Raw genomic sequence first — 18,164 nt, 5'->3', positions numbered from 1 at the left:
TGTCTTCCTTAGCCTTGCCTTTGATAGGATAAACCTGGCTTGGCCTCCACTACAGCCTCCAGGCTGGGGGGTCACCTGTCGGCTGATTACCCCTTTTCTGTAAGGTCTGCTATGGGTTCTGGCCCTGGGAGTTTACAACGTCCCTGGGCCTCGGTTTTTACTGTTTGGAGATGATCTTTGCACTCCTCCAGTCTCTAGGAACCGTCCCCTGTAGCAGCTTAATCCCTCCACCGATGTTACTGTGGAACAGGCCACCGCAGCTCTAAACTGCCCTGGACAGCTATACAGACTACCCGTGGCCCTGCGACTCCTTCTGTTTTCTACGTGGTGTCACCTGGACCTCCGAGTCCCAGGATCTTCACCAGGAAGCGTCTCTTTTCTTCTTTCTAGCCCCTGACTGCCTTGGGGCTTTTCTCTCCTCTTTACTTCTCCTCCTTGCCTGCCTCCAGCAGGCCTCCTCCTCCTTCCCCTCCCTCTCTTTGACTCCTTCTGACTAAACTTGACCTTCCTCTCTGTGTCTGTTCTCAGATGGCTCCTCCCACCTCCCCAATTGCTCTGTTCTACCCTATAGGAGCAGGGATGGGTCTTACGGCCCCTCCCAGCATGCAGCATGGGAGGGTTGTCTGTCCCACTTTCCCTGGTCCCAGTGTGTTCCTAGCAATGGGTGTAGTGTGGATTTACCAGGGGACCGGAGTTCACTCTCTTCCTCTCCCAGAATGGGGCATCACACCACTGGATGGGGTGCAATGACCTGTGGCGACGGAAGCCTCAGGGGCGCCACACTATCAGTAGGATAGCGTTCTTGTACCTTGCAGCATGGCTGCTGTCCGTATCCTCGCACATTAGTGGAGTGGACTTAGGCAGGTGCTTGCTGCATGTGGCCGTGCTGGGACTTGTTGTTCCACCCCAGCTCTTAGGTTGGAGAGCTCTCCCTGTGTTGCTAGCGGTTATCTAGCAGACGTTACGTACTCTCCTGTGCTCTTGCACAAGTGATCTCATACTGTCTCTGTGAAGAGTAATGGAGACATTACAGTGCGCACTCTGTGAGTGCAGCCATACGCTTGTTATCTCTCATACACCCCTCTGTGAGGTAACAGAGGTACCTGTGTCTGTGTGCGGTTACGGTTAGTGAGCACACGTTTATGTAGAGCTCTGTGCAGATAATAGACTCTACTACGTCTCCTTTTGGTTACTTTTGTAGTCTGCATTAGTTGTTTAGCATATCCCTCATTTGTGTTTATGCTAATTCGGTAGTCGCTGTGAATTAAACAGTGAACGCCGTCTTTGTTAGTGCCTCTGTGACGTGACAGTGTCAGTGCTGCTTCTGTGGTACAGGTTCCCCCTCGTCCTCTGCCGTTATCAGCAGCAGGTTCCTGCACAGTGGCCCCCGATAGCCTGTGGTTATCTACTATCAGCCCCCGTTACACCTCCCTCCTGCACTGCACTTCTCGTGAACTGTTTGTGTTTTCCTTCCTCAGGCTCTCTGACCTCCTCGGTGGGTGTGGCCAACCGCCTGGCTCCGCCCCCTGGTGTGTTCCTCCAGCCCTGAGCGAGGTGACTAGGGTTTAATGTGGTTGGCTGGTGTTACCTAGTGAGGGGACAGGTGTTGTGCGGGGCTCTATCAGTCACCACCTGGCTTGTCCAGGGCGTCACAGAGACGCCTCGGTCCAGTTGGATCTTCTTACAAAACCTGTTGCGTGACACGTCTCCATCTGTACCGCCCCGGGGGTCGGCCGGCTGCTGAGCCGCTCGGGTCTGTGCTCGTCGGTGGGTGGCTCGAGCTCCTCCCGGACCCTGGGGTCACTTCGCTCTGAAGGGGAGTTGGCGCTACGTGTAGGGATTTCGGTGGGGAGGTTCACGGCTGAGGCCCTGGAGTTTATAGGTGTAAGTTCGTGACGCCACCCACAGGTTGTGGTGAATGGATGGACACCACCGCTGCCGTTAACTAGGCTCCCGGGGACGGTGTTGTGCAGCCTGGTGTTGACCCCTCCATGGGCAGGGGGTGATGGTCCCGGGGCCCGGTGGTTGCGAGGTGCGGTTCTATCCCCCTCGGTGGGCTGTTGCCGTCTTTGGGTCTTGGGACGGGAAAGGACCTAAGGTCTAAACCTCAATCAGTGAATTCGACGTGGCCCAGTGGCTTCTGGACCTCGTTCTGGGTCTGAGTACCCCTCCTGGTGCTCCGGTTTCCAGTTGGCTCCCCGGTTCGGTTCCGGCGGGCCACTACCCTGTCCCGGTCCCTTACGGTTCCACCAGCCGTCTTCCCAACTCCTGCAGCCGGCAACCACCGTCTGCCTCATTACAAGAGGTGACTGGACTCCAACCCAGACACCTGGTGTTAGACTGTGGCAGACCTGGTCTGCACTTGAACTCCACTTCACTTCACTGTCCAAACTCAACTCGCTTCTCTTTTTGTTTTTCCTGCCTCCGGGCCTGTAAACTCCTCGGTGGGCGTGGCCAACCGCCAGGCTCCGCCCCCTGGTGTGAACATCAAACCCTGAGGGAGGTGACAAGGGTTTGTAGGTTGGCTGCTGTCACCTTATTAGGGGCTGGTGTTTCTGCAGGGGTCTACCTGTGACTACCTGGCTAGTCCAGGGGTCACACATCCATTACCATAAGACCCCAGCGATGATGATGAGGAGACCCCGGGATGAAGCGTTACTCGCCATTCTTCTCTTATATAGAGTTCAGCAAATCTCCGGCTCCAGGAAAATGTGTGACTATAAAAGCTCCTCACGAGATTGTTCTTCTCATCACAGAGATTATATAATGATAGATCACAGAAGATCCCATTATGAGATTCGTGATCAATGAGATCAACCTAAGGAATAACTTTTCTATTCTTCACAGACATTTGGGCTTTTCAGCATTTACCAAAAAGCAGTTAAACAAATAGTAAAAGAGCTATAAACCTGGGTCACATGGAGCGTTTCCCCGACCTCCCCTCCCCCATCACCATCAATATCATGAAGACGACACCGCACAGATCCATCATCTGAGAAATCATCACAGAATAGAAAGATCCCTCCAGATCACAGCTGTATAATAATCAGCAGATCCTCCATATATAATGATCCCGAAGAGATCAAGTCAGGAGGAGGCGACAGGAATCCACCAAGTGACCACCAGAGGGGAATCTGCATAGCTTCACCCCCTTCTGGAAACCACGCCTCCTTCCTCCAGAGCTCATCCCACCCCCACAATCAGCAGCACAAGCCCTGGAGCCTCAGGGGAGGAAGATTGCTGCCTTCAATCCCAGGGAGGTGGTATACATCACAGGAGGAGTTGGGGCATATACACATCACAGGAGGGGATGGGGACATATACACATCACAGGAGGGGATGGGGACATATATGTACCGCCCCACTCTCAGCAGCCGAGCTGCTTTGATCGGGTCCTTCTGTGGGTGGCTCGAGGGTCTCCAGACCCGGGGGTCTCGCGGTCACTTCAAATGAAAAGGGGAGGGATGGTGGGTGTAGGACGTATATGTACGGGCTGAGCCGTACAGAGTTTGTGACGCCACCCACGGTATGTGGTGATATTGGACTCCACCACTGCAGTTACGGGGCACCTGGGGGAGATGTGAACCACCCCGCGGGCTCGGCTGCGACCGCGGAGCCGCTCGGATCTGTGCTCGCACTGCGAGTGGTGGCTCGAGCCTCTCACGGACCCAGGGGTCACGTCGCTCTGCAAGGGAGATGGAGCTACACACGGGGATTTGGGGTGTTTGGATTTGAGGTGATAGTTCGTGACGCCACCCACGGGTTGTGGTGATTGTGGACACCACCGCTGCGGTGAAGGTACGGGGATCCCGGGAGCGGTGTAATGGCGCAGCTAGGTGTTGACCCCTCCGAGGGTAGGGGTTGTTGGTCCCGGGATCTGGTGGGCCGAGGCCCGGGTGCAGGGTGTAGTGTTGCGGTGCACCTTTGCGGTGAAGGTACGGGGATCCCGGGAGCGGTGTAATGGCGCAGCTAGGTGTTGACCCCTCCGAGGGCAGGGGTTGTTGGTCCTGGGGTCCGATGGACTGAGGTCCGGGTGCAGGGTGAAGTGTTGCGGTGCCGGGCGGTGCGGTGCCTGATGGCACTGGTGTACTCACTCTGACACAAGACACTGGAGTCACTGGTAAACTAAACGGAGTGATGAACGGGGCCCGCAGCCGGCTGCAGTTTTTCCCAGGTCAGGTTGGTAATGTCCGCCTTTCTCCTGCACCTTTATATGTGAATCTTGACTCCTGTGCCTAGACACCGGTAGTCCGCTCCCCGACGTGTATCTGTCATAGGAGCCCGTTTGCCCGCAGACGCTGGCCCTTTGGATCTCTGGCCCTTGGCGGTGGCACTTATCCGGAATGGTTGGGCTGTTGCCTTCAATCGGGACTTAGGTGGGAATGAACCCCTGAGGTCCAGACCGCAATCAGTTAATTTGACTATGGTGGTGGCTTCTAGCCTAGTTCAGGGTCTGAGTACCCTGCCTGGTGCTCCATCTGAGTACCCTGCCTGGTGCTCCAGTATCCAGTTGGCTCCCCGGTTCGGTTCCGGTGGGCCACTACCCTCTCCCGCTCCCTTACGGTTCCACCAGTCGTATTCCCGGTCTCCTTCAGGCGGCCACTACTGTCTGCCTCCTTGCCAATGGTGACTGGGCTCCAACCCAGCCACCGGAGTAGTCTCTGGCAGGCCTGAGCACAGGTCTGCTTCTGGACTTGAACTTGACCCTTCCAGGGCCTGAGCTAGACGCCAACTCTCTTTCTACACAACTCCTCTGTTTTTCCTGCCTCCAGGCCTGTGAACTCCTCGGTGGGTGGAGCCAACCACCTTGCTCCACCACCCCGGTGTGGACATCAAACCTGGAGGGTGGTGACAAGGCTTTTAGTTTGACTGATGTTACATAACTGGGAGGGGGGTGTGTAGTGTTGTTGTGTCTACCTGGGATGACTTGGATAGTCCAGGGCGTCACAGATGTTGCGCAGCAAGTTATTAACCCCCTCCGTGGGCAGAGATGGTGGCCCCGGGACCCGTTGGGGTTTGGTGGTTCAGAGAGATGGGCGAACGCAGGGTGCTGATGTACTCACTATTAGAAAAGCACACAAGTCTCTGGTAAACCAAGGTGATGGTGGTCGGTGCCCGCAGCCAGCTGCGTTCGGGTTCCCCCACCCGGCTGGTGGTCTCTGTCTTTCTCCTGTACCTGTTTTGTAATGGTGGATTGCCTGTGCTTGCAACTTCAGGAGTCCGCTCCTGGCTAGTTGTCGCCTAAGGAGCCCTTGCCCGCAGACGCTGGCCCGTGGATCTCTGAGCCCTGGCGGTGGCCTCTTATCCCCCTCAGTGGGCTGTTACCTTCAATCGGGACTTTGGCTGGGACAGGACCTCTAGTCCTGGCCGCAATCAGTTATTTAACTAGTTGCAGTCGCTTCTGGGCCTAGCTTCAGGGTCTGAGTACCCCCCTGTGTGCTACGGTTTCCGAGTCGGTTCCCCGGGTCGGTACCGGCGGGGCACTACCATGTCCCGGTCCACCTCGGTTCCACCGAGCCGTCTTTCCGCCTCCTGCAGACAGAGACCGCCGTCTGCCTCCTAGCCAAAGGCACCATGGCTCCTACCCTGGCACCTGTCCAACTTAGGGTATTTGCCTCACTCAGCTCCAGCCCACACTCTTCTCCAACTTGAACTCTAAACACAAACTGACTTTTCCCCGCCCCGGGCTGTCTAAAACTCCTAGGTGGGCGTCTTCCAAACGCCTGGTTCCGCCCCCTGGCGTGTCTATCACGCCCTTAGGGGAGTGACTAGGGTTTTAAGGGTTGGCTGTGTGTTACCTGTGGGGGAAGGGTGTAATGCGGGGCCCTATTTGTGACTACCTGGCCCGGCCAAGGCGTCACACTTCCATCCACCTCCTTGAGATTAAAGGCAGCAATCTTCCTCCCTGAGGCTCCAGGGCTTGTGCTGCTGATTGTGGAGGTGGGCAGATCCTTGGAGGAAGGAGGTGTGGTTTCCAGAAGGGGGTGGAGATATGCAGATTTCCCTCTGGTGGTCTCTTGGTGGATTCCTGGCGCCTCCTCCTGATTTGATCTCTCCGGGATCATTATATATGGAGGATCTGCTGATTATTATACAGCTGTGATCTGTGATCTGGAGATCTTTCTATTCTGTGATGATTTCTCAGATGATGGATCTGTGCGGTGTCGTCTCCATGATATTGATGGTGATGGGGGAGGGGAGGTCGGGGAAACGCTCCATGTGACCCAGGTTTATAGCTCTTTTACTATTTGTTTAACTGCTTTTTGGTAAATGCTGAAAAGCCCAAATGTCTGTGAAGAATAGAAAAGCTATTTTAGTGTCTGAGGCTGAAGATCACCAGTGTGATCCCTATGACTGCAGCACAACATAAGGATCCATTAAGAGAATCATTGAAGGAAAATGGGGAATTTGCATAACTCTGTCCCCTTATGGGAAAAGGCGAGTGAAGACCCTCTCCGAAAGCTTCACAGGTCCTGGAAGAATCAATGGTATCATCTAAAAACCGAGTGTGACCCAAGAATGGCGATCACCGGCCGGAGGCAGCAGAAACCGGAGGATTTATTACTGCAGAGAATTATTCCTGGAAGAGATGGAAGCGTCTCACACAACGGGATCTGTAAGAAGATCCACTGCCTTCAGATTCCTCAGGATCTAAGACTCTGTAAAACAAAAACAGAATGCCGCGGAGACACCATCACATATTTCTCAACTCTGGCAGGAAACTAGCCATGTCTTTCACCGGGAAGGAAGAACCACGGGAAGGGCAGTCTCCAGTCATGGAAACCACTTTACCAAAACATGGTATACATCTACAAACAGCTGTTTCGGGGTATTTGCCCCTCATCAGTGTGGAGTAGGAAACTGGCTAGTGGGAGCAATGCCTCTGTGACCGGGATCTTCTCACACAGGAGATCCCAGAGGTCACCTACTTCCTCCAAGGATCCTTATCTACAAGCCCCAGAGCCTCAGGGGAGGAAAATTGTCTCCTTTATTGTCAATGAGGTGGATTGAAGCGTCTCACGATGGAGAAGATCCTCCTGCACCAAGGATCCATCTCGGCCTCCATAACTAGGTGTGAGAAGATCCCGGTCACAGAGGCTCAGATACTGAGGAGATCTGGAGACGCCTCGGTGCAGCCGGATCTTCTTACAGAACCTGTTGTGTGACTCGTGAGACGTCTCCAGCCATTACCATAAGACCCCAGCGATGATGATGAGGAGACCCCGGGATGAAGCGTTACTCGCCATTCTTCTCTTATGTAGAGTCCAGCAAATCTCCGGCTCCAGGAAAATGTGTAACTATAAAAGCTCCTCACGAGATTGTATAACGATAGATCACAGAAGATCCCACTATGAGATTCATGATCAATTAGATCAACCTAAGAAATAACTTTTCTATTCTTCACAGACATTTGGGCTTTTCAGCATTTACCAAAAAGCAGTTAAACAAATAGTAAAAGAGCTGTAAACCTGGGTCACATGGAGCGTTTCCCTGACCTCCCCTCCCCCATCACCATCAATATCATGGAGACGACACCGCACAGATCCATCATCTGAGAAATCATCACAGAATGGAAAGATCCCTCCAGATCACAGATCATAGCTGTATAATAATCAGCAGATCCTCCATATATAATGATCCCGGAGAGATCAAGTCAGGAGGAGGCGACAGGAATCCACCAAGAGACCACCAGAGGAAATCTGCATAGCTCCACCCCCTTGTAGAAACCACGCCTCCTTCCTCCACGGATCCGCCCACCTCCACAATCAGCAGCACAAGCCCTGGAGCCTCAGAAGAGGAAGATTGTTAGGCTGGTTTCACATCTGCGGCTCCGCATTACACCCTTCCCTCACAGGTAACACACAGCCAACCATTAAAACCCTAGTCACCCCCCTAAGGGCTTGATAGACACACCAGGGGGCGGAGCCAGGCGGTTGGAAGACGCCCACCGAGGAGTTTTGCACAGCCCGGGGCGGGGAAAAGTCAGTTCAGTTCAGTTGGAGTGGAGGTCAGGCCTGTGTCTGGGCCTGAGGACAAACTGACAGGTGCCAGGGTAGGAGCCATGGTGCCTTTGGCTAGGAGAGAGACGGCGGTCTCCGTCTGCAGGAGCCGGGAAGGGCCCACTCACACTTGCGCTATTTTGATGCAAACGGAATCCGTCAGTAATGTAGTACAGTTCACTTATTTACAGTGGAAGCGCGACATCGTGTGGACACAAGCGGGTACTGCATGACACGCGCGCCATAGTAACGCGCTTCCACTGTAAATAAATGAACTGTACTACATTAGTGACGGATTCCGTTTGCGTCAAAATAGCGCAAGTGTGAAACTAGCCGAAGACGGCTCGGTGGAACCGTTGTGGACCGGGACAGGGTTGTAGCCCGCCGATACTGAGCCAGGGAACCAACTCGGAAACCGGAGCACACAGGGGGTACTCAGACCCTGAAGCTAGGTCCAGAAGCGACTGGAACTGGTTAATTAACTGATTGCGGCCAGGACTAGAGATTCTGTACCACCCAAAGTCCCGATTGAAGGCAACAGCCCACTGAGGGTGATAAGAGGCCACCGCTACGGCTCAGAGATCCCACGGGCAAGCGTCCAGGGCTTGTGCTTCTGAGGCTACTTTCACACATCCGGTTTGAGCCCTGCGGCTCAATCCGGCTGTGAAAACTATGCAACGGATGCGGCGAAAACACCGCATCCTTTGCATAAGTTTTTACATGCGGCCCGTCCGTTTTTTTCCGGTTGCGGCATGCTGTGTGACTTGTGAGACGTCTCCAGCCATTACCATAAGACCCCAGCGATGATGATGAGGAGACCCCGGGATGAAGCGTTACTCGCCATTCTTCTCTTATGTAGAGTCCAGCAAATCTCCGGCTCCAGGAAAATGTGTAACTATAAAAGCTCCTCACGAGATTGTTACTTCTCATCACAGATATTGTATAACGATAGATCACAGAAGATCCCACTATGAGATTCGTGATCAATGAGATCAACCTAAGAAAAAACTTTTCTATTTTTCACAGACATTTGGGCTTTTCAGCATTTACCAAAAAGCAGTTAAACAAATAGTAAAAGAAGCTATAAACCTGGGTCACATGGAGCGTTTCCCCGACCTCCCCTCCCCCATCACCATCAATATCATGGAGACGACACCGCACAGATCCATCATCTGAGACATCATCACAGAATAGAAAGATCCCTCCAGATCACAGATCACAGCTGTGTAATAATCAGCAGATCCTCCATATATAATGATCCCGAAGAGATCAAGTCAGGAGGAGGCGACAGGAATCCACCAAGTGACCACCAGAGGGGAATCTAAATAGCTCCACCCCCTTCTGGAAACCACGCCTCCTTCCTCCAAAGCTCCTCCCACCTCCACAATGAGCAGCACAAGTCCTGGAACCTCAGGGGAGGAAGATTGCTGCCTTCAATCCCAAGGAGGTGGTATACATCACAGGAGGAGTTGGGGCATATATACATCACAGGAGGAGTTGGGGCATATATACATCACAGGAGGAGTTGGGGCATATATACATGACAGGAGGGGCTGGGGGCATATATACATCACAAGAGGGACTAGGGACATATACACATCACAGGAGTGGGACTTGGAAATCACTAGGGGGCACAGACAGTACTGCCAGACATGCACAGAACTGGCAGCAGCACGGACAACACTAGAGGGGCACGCACAGCACTGGGGGACATGGACAGGACTAAGGGGGCACAGACATCACCAAGGGGCACAGACAGCAATGGGGGCTGGTACACAGCACTGGGAGGAGAGCACATAGCACTGGTGGGAATTAACAGTACTAGAGGGGGTACACAGCACTGGGTGGAGGGCTCACAGCAGGAGGCTCACATCACCGCGGGAGGCAGGAGGCTACAGGCAGGAGACACATCACCGCAGGAGGCTCACAACAACGCAGGAGGCAAGCGCCACAGCACTGCGGGAGGCAGGAGGCTCACTTCACCGCGGGAGGTAGGAGGCTCACTTCACCGCGGGAGGTAGGAGGCTCACTTCACCGTGGGAGGTAGGAGGCTCACTTCACCGCGGGAGGTAGGAGGCTCACTTCACTTCGGGAGGTAGGAGGCTCACTTCACCGCGGGAGGTAGGAGGCTCACTTCACCGTGGGAGGTAGGAGGCTCACTTCACCGCGGGAGGTAGGAGGCTCACTTCACTTCGGGAGGTAGGAGGCTCACTTCACCGCGGGAGGTAGGAGGCTCACTTCACCGCGGGAGGTAGGAGGCTCACTTCACCGCGGGAGGTATGAGGCTCACAGCAGTGGGAGGCATCTACAAAGGGGAGACCGGAAAACCTTGATGCTTCCTCTTCTTCTGTGGTACAGGAGCGCAGCGCATCTCACGCTTACCCCAACCACAAAGTACGTCCTCACCAGGCTGGCACAGGTCACCAGGCTGAAGACCTAATGGTATGTGCCTCACACATGGTGATTTAAAGCGCCAGCCGCCGACTAGACCGCAGCTGCCGCCCGAGTACTGCGGTCCCAATAATGTGCTCAGAGGACGCATAAAAAATCATCGGGGGCCGCATATGGCCCACAGGCCAGAGGTTCCCACCCCTGCACTAAGTGAATCACTAAAGAAAATGGGGAATTTGCATAGCTCCGCCTCCTTATGGGAAAAGGGCGAGTGAAGACCCTCTCCGAAAGCTTCACATGTCCTGGAAGAATCAATGGTATCAACTAAAACCAAATGTGACACAAGAATGGCGATCACCGGCCGGAGGCAGCAGAAACCGGAGGATTTATTACTGCAGTGAATTATTCCTGGAAGAGATGGAAGCGTCTCACACAACGGAATCTGTAAGAAGATCCACTGCCTTCAGATCCCTTAGGATCTACGCCTCTGTGACCGGGATCTTCTCAAACAGGAGATCCCAGAGGTCACCTACTTCCTCCAAGGATCCTTATCCACAAGCCCCGGAGCCTCAGGGGAGGAAAATTGTCTCCTTTATTCTCAAGGAGGTGGATGGAAGCGTCTCACGATGGAGAAGATCCTCCTGCACCAAGGATCCATCTCAGCCTCCATAACTAGGTGTGAGAAGATCCCGGTCACAGAGGATCAGATACTGAGGAGATCTGGAGACGCCTCGGTGCAGTCGGATCTTTTTACAGAACCTGTTGTGTGACTCGTGAGACGTCTCCAGCCATTACCATAAGACCCCAGCGATGATGATGAGGAGACCCCGGGATGAAGCGTTACTCGCCATTCTTCTCTTATGTAGAGTCCAGCAAATCTCCGGCTCCAGGAAAATGTGTAACTATAAAAGCTCCTCACGAGATTGTTACTTCTCATCACAGAGATTATATAACGATAGATCACAGAAGATCCCACTATGAGATTCGTGATCAATGAGATCAACCTAAGGAACAACTTTTCTATTCTTCACAGACATTTGGGCTTTTCAGCATTTACCAAAAAGCAGTTAAACAAATAGTAAAAGAGCTATAAACCTGGGTCACATGGAGCGTTTCCCTGACCTCCCCTCCCCCATCACCATCAATATCATGGAGACGACACCGCACAGATCCATCATCTGAGAAATCATCACAGAATAGAAAGATCCCTCCAGATCACAGATCCCAGCTGTATAATAATCAGCAGATCCTCCATATATAATGATCCCAGAGAGATCAAGTCAGGAGGAGGCGACAGGAATCCACCAAGAGACCACCAGAGGGAATCTGCATAGCTCCACCCCCTTCTGGAAACCACACCTCCTTCCTCCAAGGCTCCTCCCACCTCCACAATCAGCAGCACAAGCCCTGGAGCCTCAGAGGTGGAAGATTGTTACAAGTCACAAATACGGCTCCGCATTACACCTTTCCCTCACAGGTAACTCACAGCCAACCTAGAAACCCTAGTCACCCCCTAAGGGCTTGATAGACACACCAGGGGGCGGAGCCAGGCGGTTGGAAGACGCTCATCGAGGAGTTTTGCACAGCCCGGGGCGGGGAAAAGTCAGTTCAGTTCAGTTGGAGTGGAGGTCAGGCCTGTGTCTGGGCCTGAGGACAAACTGACAGGTGCCAGGGTAGGGGCCCTGGTGCCTTTGGCTAGGAGAAAGACGGCGGTCTCCGTCTGCAGGAGCCGGGAAGGGCCCACTCACACTTGCGCTATTTTGACGCAAACGGAATCCGTCAGTTCATTTATTTACAGTGGAAGCGCGACATCGTGTGGACACAAGCGGTACGGCATGACACACACACGCGCCATAGTAATACGCTTCCACTGTAAATAAATGAACTGTACTACATTAGTGACGGATTCCGTTTGCGTCAAAATAGCGCAAGTGTGAAACTAGCCGAAGACGGCTCGGTGGAACCGTTGTGGACCGGGACAGGGTTGTAGCCCGCCGATACTAACCCAGGGAACCAACTCGGAAACCGGAGCACACAGGGGGTACTCAGACCCTGAAGCTAGGTCCAGAAGCGACTGGAACTGGTTAATTAACTGATTGCGGCCAGGACTAGAGATTCTGTCCCACCAAAAGTCCCGATTGAAGGCAACAGCCCACCGAGGGGGATAACAGGCCACCGCTACGGCTCAGAGATCCCACGGGCAAGCGTCTGCGGGCAAAGGGCTCCTTAGGCGACAATTAGCCGGGAGCGGACTCTTGAAGTTGCAAGCGCAGGTAGTCCACCATTCTAAACAGGTGCAGGAGAAAGACAGAGACCACCAGCCGGGTGGGGGAAACCCGAACACAGCCGGCTGCGGCTCCAGGGCTTGTGCTTCTGATTATGGAGGTGGGAGGAGCCTTGCGTGAAGGAGGCGTGGTTTCCACAAGGGGGTGGAGCTATGCAGATTCCCTTCTGGTGGTCACTTGGTGGATTCCTGTCGCCTCCTCCTGACTTGATCTCTCCGGGATCATTATATATGGAGGATCTGCTGATTATTATACAGCTGTGATCTGGAGGGATCTTTCTATTCTGTGATGATTTCTGAGATGATGGATCTGTGCGGTGTCGTCTCCATGATATTGATGGTGATGGGGGAGGGGAGGTCGGGGAAACGCTCCATGTGACCTAGGTTTATAGCTCTTTTATTATTTGTTTAACAGCTTTTTGGCAAATGCTGAAAAGCCCAAATGTCTGTGAAAAATAGAAAAAATATTTATTAATGTGGTTGAGACTGATGATCACCAGTGTGATCCAAGTGACTGTGGCACAACAAAGGGATCCATTTATGAAGCTGAGATGGGGAATTTGCATAGCTCCGCCTCCTTATGGGAAAGGGCGAGTGAAGATCCTCTCCGAAAGCTTCACAGGTCCTGGAAGAATCAATGGTATCATCTAACAACCGAGTGTGACCCAAGAATGGCGATCACCGGCCGGAGGCAGCAGAGACCGGAGGATTTATTACTGCAGAGAATTATTCCTGGAAGAGATGGAAGCGTCTCACACAACGGGATCTGTAAGAAGATCCACTGCCTTCAGATCCCTCAGCATCTAAGCCTCTGTGACCGGGATCTTCTCACACAGGGGATCCCAGAGGTCACCTACTTCCTCCAAGGATCCTTATCCACAAGCCCCGTGTTACGAGTCCTGCTGCTAATAACTCGCGTTCTCCTTTGTCCCTTTCTGTTGCAGCGTCCTGGTGGTCCCAGATCACAGAAGCGCTATTGCGATCTGCGCATGTGCATCACGTGGAGAACGCTGATTGGTCGCGGGTGACGTCACGCCACGTGGAGAATGCTGATTGGTCGTGTGACGCCCTGGGCAAGCCAGGGGTCACAGGTCACAACATCACATGCACCCCACATTCCCAGCAGGTACACACAAGGTCAAAACTAAAATCCTTGTTGCCTTCCTCCAGGGGCTGATGTCCACACCAGGGGGTGGGCCAGGCGGTGGGCTCCGCCCACCGAGGAGTTCACAGCCCTGGAGGCGGGAAAACCAGGCAGTTGAAGTCTAGCTGAGGGCTAGAGTGGAGTGCAGTTTAGGAGGAAGAAGTAGAAGGAAGTGAAGTGGTAGTGGAGCAAAGGAGAGGAGCTTGTAAGAGGAGTAAAGAAGTAAAAAGAAACAGTTAAGCAAGCCTGAAGTTGGTCCGGGTGTGTTCCCCGGACTGAGACAGCAAGGTTGGCAGACGGCGGTGACTGTCTGCAGGCGAAACTGATTGGAGGTTGCCGAAAGGACCGCGGACGGGTGGTGACCCGGCGGTATTGGAGCGGTATACAAAGAGCAGTCAGCACCAGGGCAGGGGCCTTTCGGATCCCGGCAAGGCTAGGAGTCGCCGAATTTGCCAAATCCGTCAGTGAAGGGGACGACTGTCTCCCAACAACCAAGTCCCGTTGAAGGCAACAGTCCGACCGTTAAGGGGAGACACCGCCACCGCCAGGGCACCAGTTTCCCAGGGCCAGCGCCTGCGGGCAAGAGTGGAGCTCCTCCGGCTCATATCCAAGCTGGGGAGCAGGTAACCGGTGGGAACCCATCGCTACCAAACAACAACACATAGGTGCAGGGAAGAGACCGTCACCGTCAACTGCAGGGAACATCAGCACCGTAACCGTCCGAGGGACCCGTCCAACCAGCCGTTTGTTTACCGTGAACTGTGTCGTGTTTACTGGCTGAGTGAGTACCTCCGTGCCGTGCGACACAGCGCTGCCCCTGCGCCCCTGCACTTCCACAGGCCCCAGACCAGCCTGTCCACCATTCCAACCCCATCACTGGGCCCTGGGATCACCAACCCCTACCCACGGAGGGGCAACACAACAACTGGCTGCTCCACACCATCACTCCCGGGATCCCCAGCCAGAGCAGCGGTGGTGTACACTCAATCACCACAACCGTGGGTGGCGTCACGGACAATAAACTATCCCAAAACACCAATTCCCCTTTTCACTCACGGGCGAGGAGCGCCGCTCGAGTCCCCGGGATCCGGCCCATCGCTCGAGCCACCGAGCAGCGGCAGGCCGCAGCAGCCGCAGCGGCAGCCGGACCCGAGCAGTGGGAGAGCGCGGCGTCCCCTCTTCCGCCCGCGACAGTCGCGGGTGACGTCACGCCACGTGGAGAATGCTGATTGGTCGCGGGTGACGTCACGCCACGTGGAGAATGCTGATTGGTCGCGGGTGATGTCACCGCTGATGCGATGTCACTTGTCTCTGACGCTCTGGTTGCTGATTGGCTGTGTGATCCTCCATCTTGGAGGAGGCACAGAGTCTATATAAAGCCCTGACACACGTTGCTCAGCGTCCAGTCCTCTTGGTCCATGCACAGGAGTAGACGCTCCATGCTGGTTCCTTCCTGCACCATTACTGTCACAAGTAGGTGAGTGCTATCAGTAGGATAGTTCTTGTACCTTGCAGCATGGCTGCTGTCCGTATCCTCGCACATTAGTGAAGCGGACTTAGGCAGGTGCTTGGTGCATGTAGCCGTGCTGGGACTTGTTGTTCCACCCCAGCTCTTAGGTTGGAGAGCTTTCCCTTTGTTGCTAGCGGTTATCTAGCAGACGTTACGTACTCTCCTGTGCTCTTGCACAAGTGATCTCATACTGTCTCTGTGAAGAGTAATGGAGACATTACAGTGCGCACTCTGTGAGTGCAGCCATACGCTTGTTATCTCTCATACACCCCTCTGTGAGGTAACAGAGGTACCTGTCTCTGTGTGCGGTTACGGTTAGTGAGCACACGTTTATGTAGAGCTCTGTGCAGATAATAGACTCTACTACGTCCCCTTTTGGTTACTTTTGTAGTCTGCATTAGTTGTTTAGCATATCCCTCATTTGCGTTTATGCTAATTCGGTAGTCGCTGTGAATTAAACAGTGAACGCCGTCTTTGTTAGTGCCTCTGTGACGTGACAGTGTCAGTGCTGCTTCTGTGGTACAGGTTCCCCCTCGTCCTCTGCCGTTATCAGCAGCAGGTTCCTGCACAGTGGCCCCCGATAGCCTGTGGTTATCTACTATCAGCCCCCGTTACACCTCCCTCCTCCGCTGCACTTCTCGTGAACTGTTTGTGTTTTCCTTCCTCAGGCTCTCTGACCTCCTCGGTGGGCGTGGTCAACTGCCTGGCTCCGCCCCCTGGTGTGTTCCTCCAGCCCTGAGCGAGGTGACTAGGGTTTAATGTGATTGGCTGGTGTTACCTAGTGAGGGGACAGGTGTTGTGCGGGGCTCTATCAGTCACCACCTGGCTTGTCCAGGGCGTCACAGAGACGCCTCGGTCCAGTCAGATCTTCTTACAGAACCTGTTGTGTGACCCGTGACACGTCTCCATCTGTACCGCGCCGGGGGTCGACCAGCTGCCGAGCCGCTCGGGTCCGTGCTCGTCGGTGGGTGGCTCGAGCTCCTCCCGGACCCTGGGGTCACTTCGCTCTGAAAGGGAGTTGGCGCTACGTGTAGGGATTTCGGTGGGGGAGGTTCACGGCTGAGGCCGTGGAGTTTATAGGTGTAAGTTCGTGACGCCACCCACGGGTTGTGGTGAATGTGGGCACCACCGCTGCCATTAACTAGGCTCCCGGGGACGGTGTTATGCAGCCTGGTGTTGACCCCTCCGTGGGCAGGGGGTGATGGTCCCGGTGGTTGCGAGGTGCGGTTCTATCCCCCTCGGTGGGCTGTTGCCGTCTTTGGGTCTTGGGACAGGAAAGGACCTAAGGTCCAAACCTCAATCAGTGAATTCGACGTGGCCCAGTGGCTTCTGGACCTCGTTCTGGGTCTGAGTACCCCTCCTGGTGCTCCGGTTTCCAGTTGGCTCCCCGGTTCGGTTCCGGTGGGCCACTACCCTGTCCCAGTCTCTTACGGTTCCACCAGCCGTCTTCCCAACTCCTGCAGCCGGCAACCACCGTCTGCCTCATTACAAGAGGTAACTGGACTCCAACCCAGACACCTGGTGTTAGACTGTGGCAGACCTGGTCTGCACTTGAACTCCACTCCACTGTCCAAACTCAACTCGCTTCTCTTTTTGTTTTTCCTGCCTCCGGGCCTGTGAACTCCTCGGTGGGCGTGGCCAACCGCCTGGCTCCGCCCCCTGGTGTGAACATCAAACCCTGAGGGAGGTGACAAGGGTTTGTAGGTTGGCTGCTGTCACCTTATTAGGGGCTGGTGTTTGTGCAGGGGTCTACCTGTGACTACATGGCTAGTCCAGGGGTCACACATCCATTGCCATAAGACCCCAGCGATGATGATGAGGAGACCCCGGGATGAAGCGTTACTCGCCATTCTTCTCATATGTAGAGTTCAGCAAATCTCCAGCTCCAGGAAAATGTGTAACTATAAAAGCTCCTCACGAGATTGTTACTTCTTATCACAGTAGTGATGGGTAGCTCCTGAACGAGCCGGCTCTTCATAGTGAATCATATGAGTCGGCTCCTGGCAGGGAGGAGCCAATTGAAATGTAAACGGCTCTTTGCCAGTTCCGTTCCACAGTCAGTCCCCTCCTGCCCTGCCCCTCTCGGCCCCTCCCTCCCGGCAGTGTCACTCTGATCTTATCCAGGAGACTGAGAATGCTCCTCCTGCTGCCGCACATAGCACTGACTCACAGCCCCGCCCCCTCCAATCTGTGACAAGCAAGCAGCAGTCAGGCAGTCACAGCCCCGCCCCCTCCAATCTGTGACAAGCAAGCAGCAGTCAGGCAGTCACAGCCCCGCCCCCTCCAATCTGTGACAAGCAAGCAGCAGTCAGGCAGTCACAGCCCCGCCCCCTCCAATCTGTGACAAGCAAGCAGCAGTCAGGCAGTCACAGCCCCGCCCCCTCCAATCTGTGACAAGCAAGCAGCAGTCAGGCAGTCACAGCCCCGCCCCCTCCAATCTGTGACAAGCAGCAGTCAGGCAGTCACAGCCCCGCCCCCCTCCAATCTGTGACAAGCAAGCAGCAGTCAGGCAGTCACAGCCCCGCCCCCTCCAATCTGTGACAAGCAGCAGTCAGGCAGTCAGGCACTTTATTAAAGGAACACTGACATCTGGATTTCGCCTGATTATAGTTATTTACCGCCAGCTTGTAAATCCTCGCTGAGCGCGGGAGAAACAGCGGATGTAAATGTGCGTCCCTTGTTCTCTCCCATTCACTTGAATGGAAGAGAACAAATGATCCGCGATGCTGGATGGAGCATCACTGGATCGCAGGCTCGGGGGCTGCAGCGACTGTGTAAATGCACCATTAGCTAGTGCAGCTTGGAATGGTTCTGTGGTTTCTGGTGAATAACCTC

General features: G+C 54.3%; 5 pseudogenes; 2 read left to right on the top strand and 3 right to left on the bottom strand.

Annotated features, from left to right (window-relative positions):
• Nucleotides 1-2,851: 2,851 nt before the first annotated feature.
• Nucleotides 2,852-2,912, bottom strand: LOC142297949 (U7 small nuclear RNA; annotated as a pseudogene).
• A 3,313-nt stretch (nt 2,913-6,225) lies between these two features.
• LOC142297948 (U7 small nuclear RNA) lies at nt 6,226-6,286 on the top strand (annotated as a pseudogene).
• A 1,125-nt stretch (nt 6,287-7,411) lies between these two features.
• LOC142297935 (U7 small nuclear RNA) lies at nt 7,412-7,472 on the bottom strand (annotated as a pseudogene).
• A 3,956-nt stretch (nt 7,473-11,428) lies between these two features.
• Nucleotides 11,429-11,489, bottom strand: LOC142297947 (U7 small nuclear RNA; annotated as a pseudogene).
• Nucleotides 11,490-13,056: 1,567 nt separating this feature from the next.
• On the top strand, nt 13,057-13,117 carry LOC142297931 (U7 small nuclear RNA; annotated as a pseudogene).
• The last annotated feature ends 5,047 nt before the right edge of the window (nt 13,118-18,164 follow it).

The sequence above is a fragment of the Anomaloglossus baeobatrachus genome, chromosome 3, assembly GCF_048569485.1.
Source record: "Anomaloglossus baeobatrachus isolate aAnoBae1 chromosome 3, aAnoBae1.hap1, whole genome shotgun sequence".
Classification (NCBI taxonomy): domain Eukaryota; kingdom Metazoa; phylum Chordata; class Amphibia; order Anura; family Aromobatidae; genus Anomaloglossus; species Anomaloglossus baeobatrachus.
The sequence above is the reverse complement of the archived record's forward strand: the minus strand, read 5'-3'. Positions and strand labels throughout refer to the sequence as shown.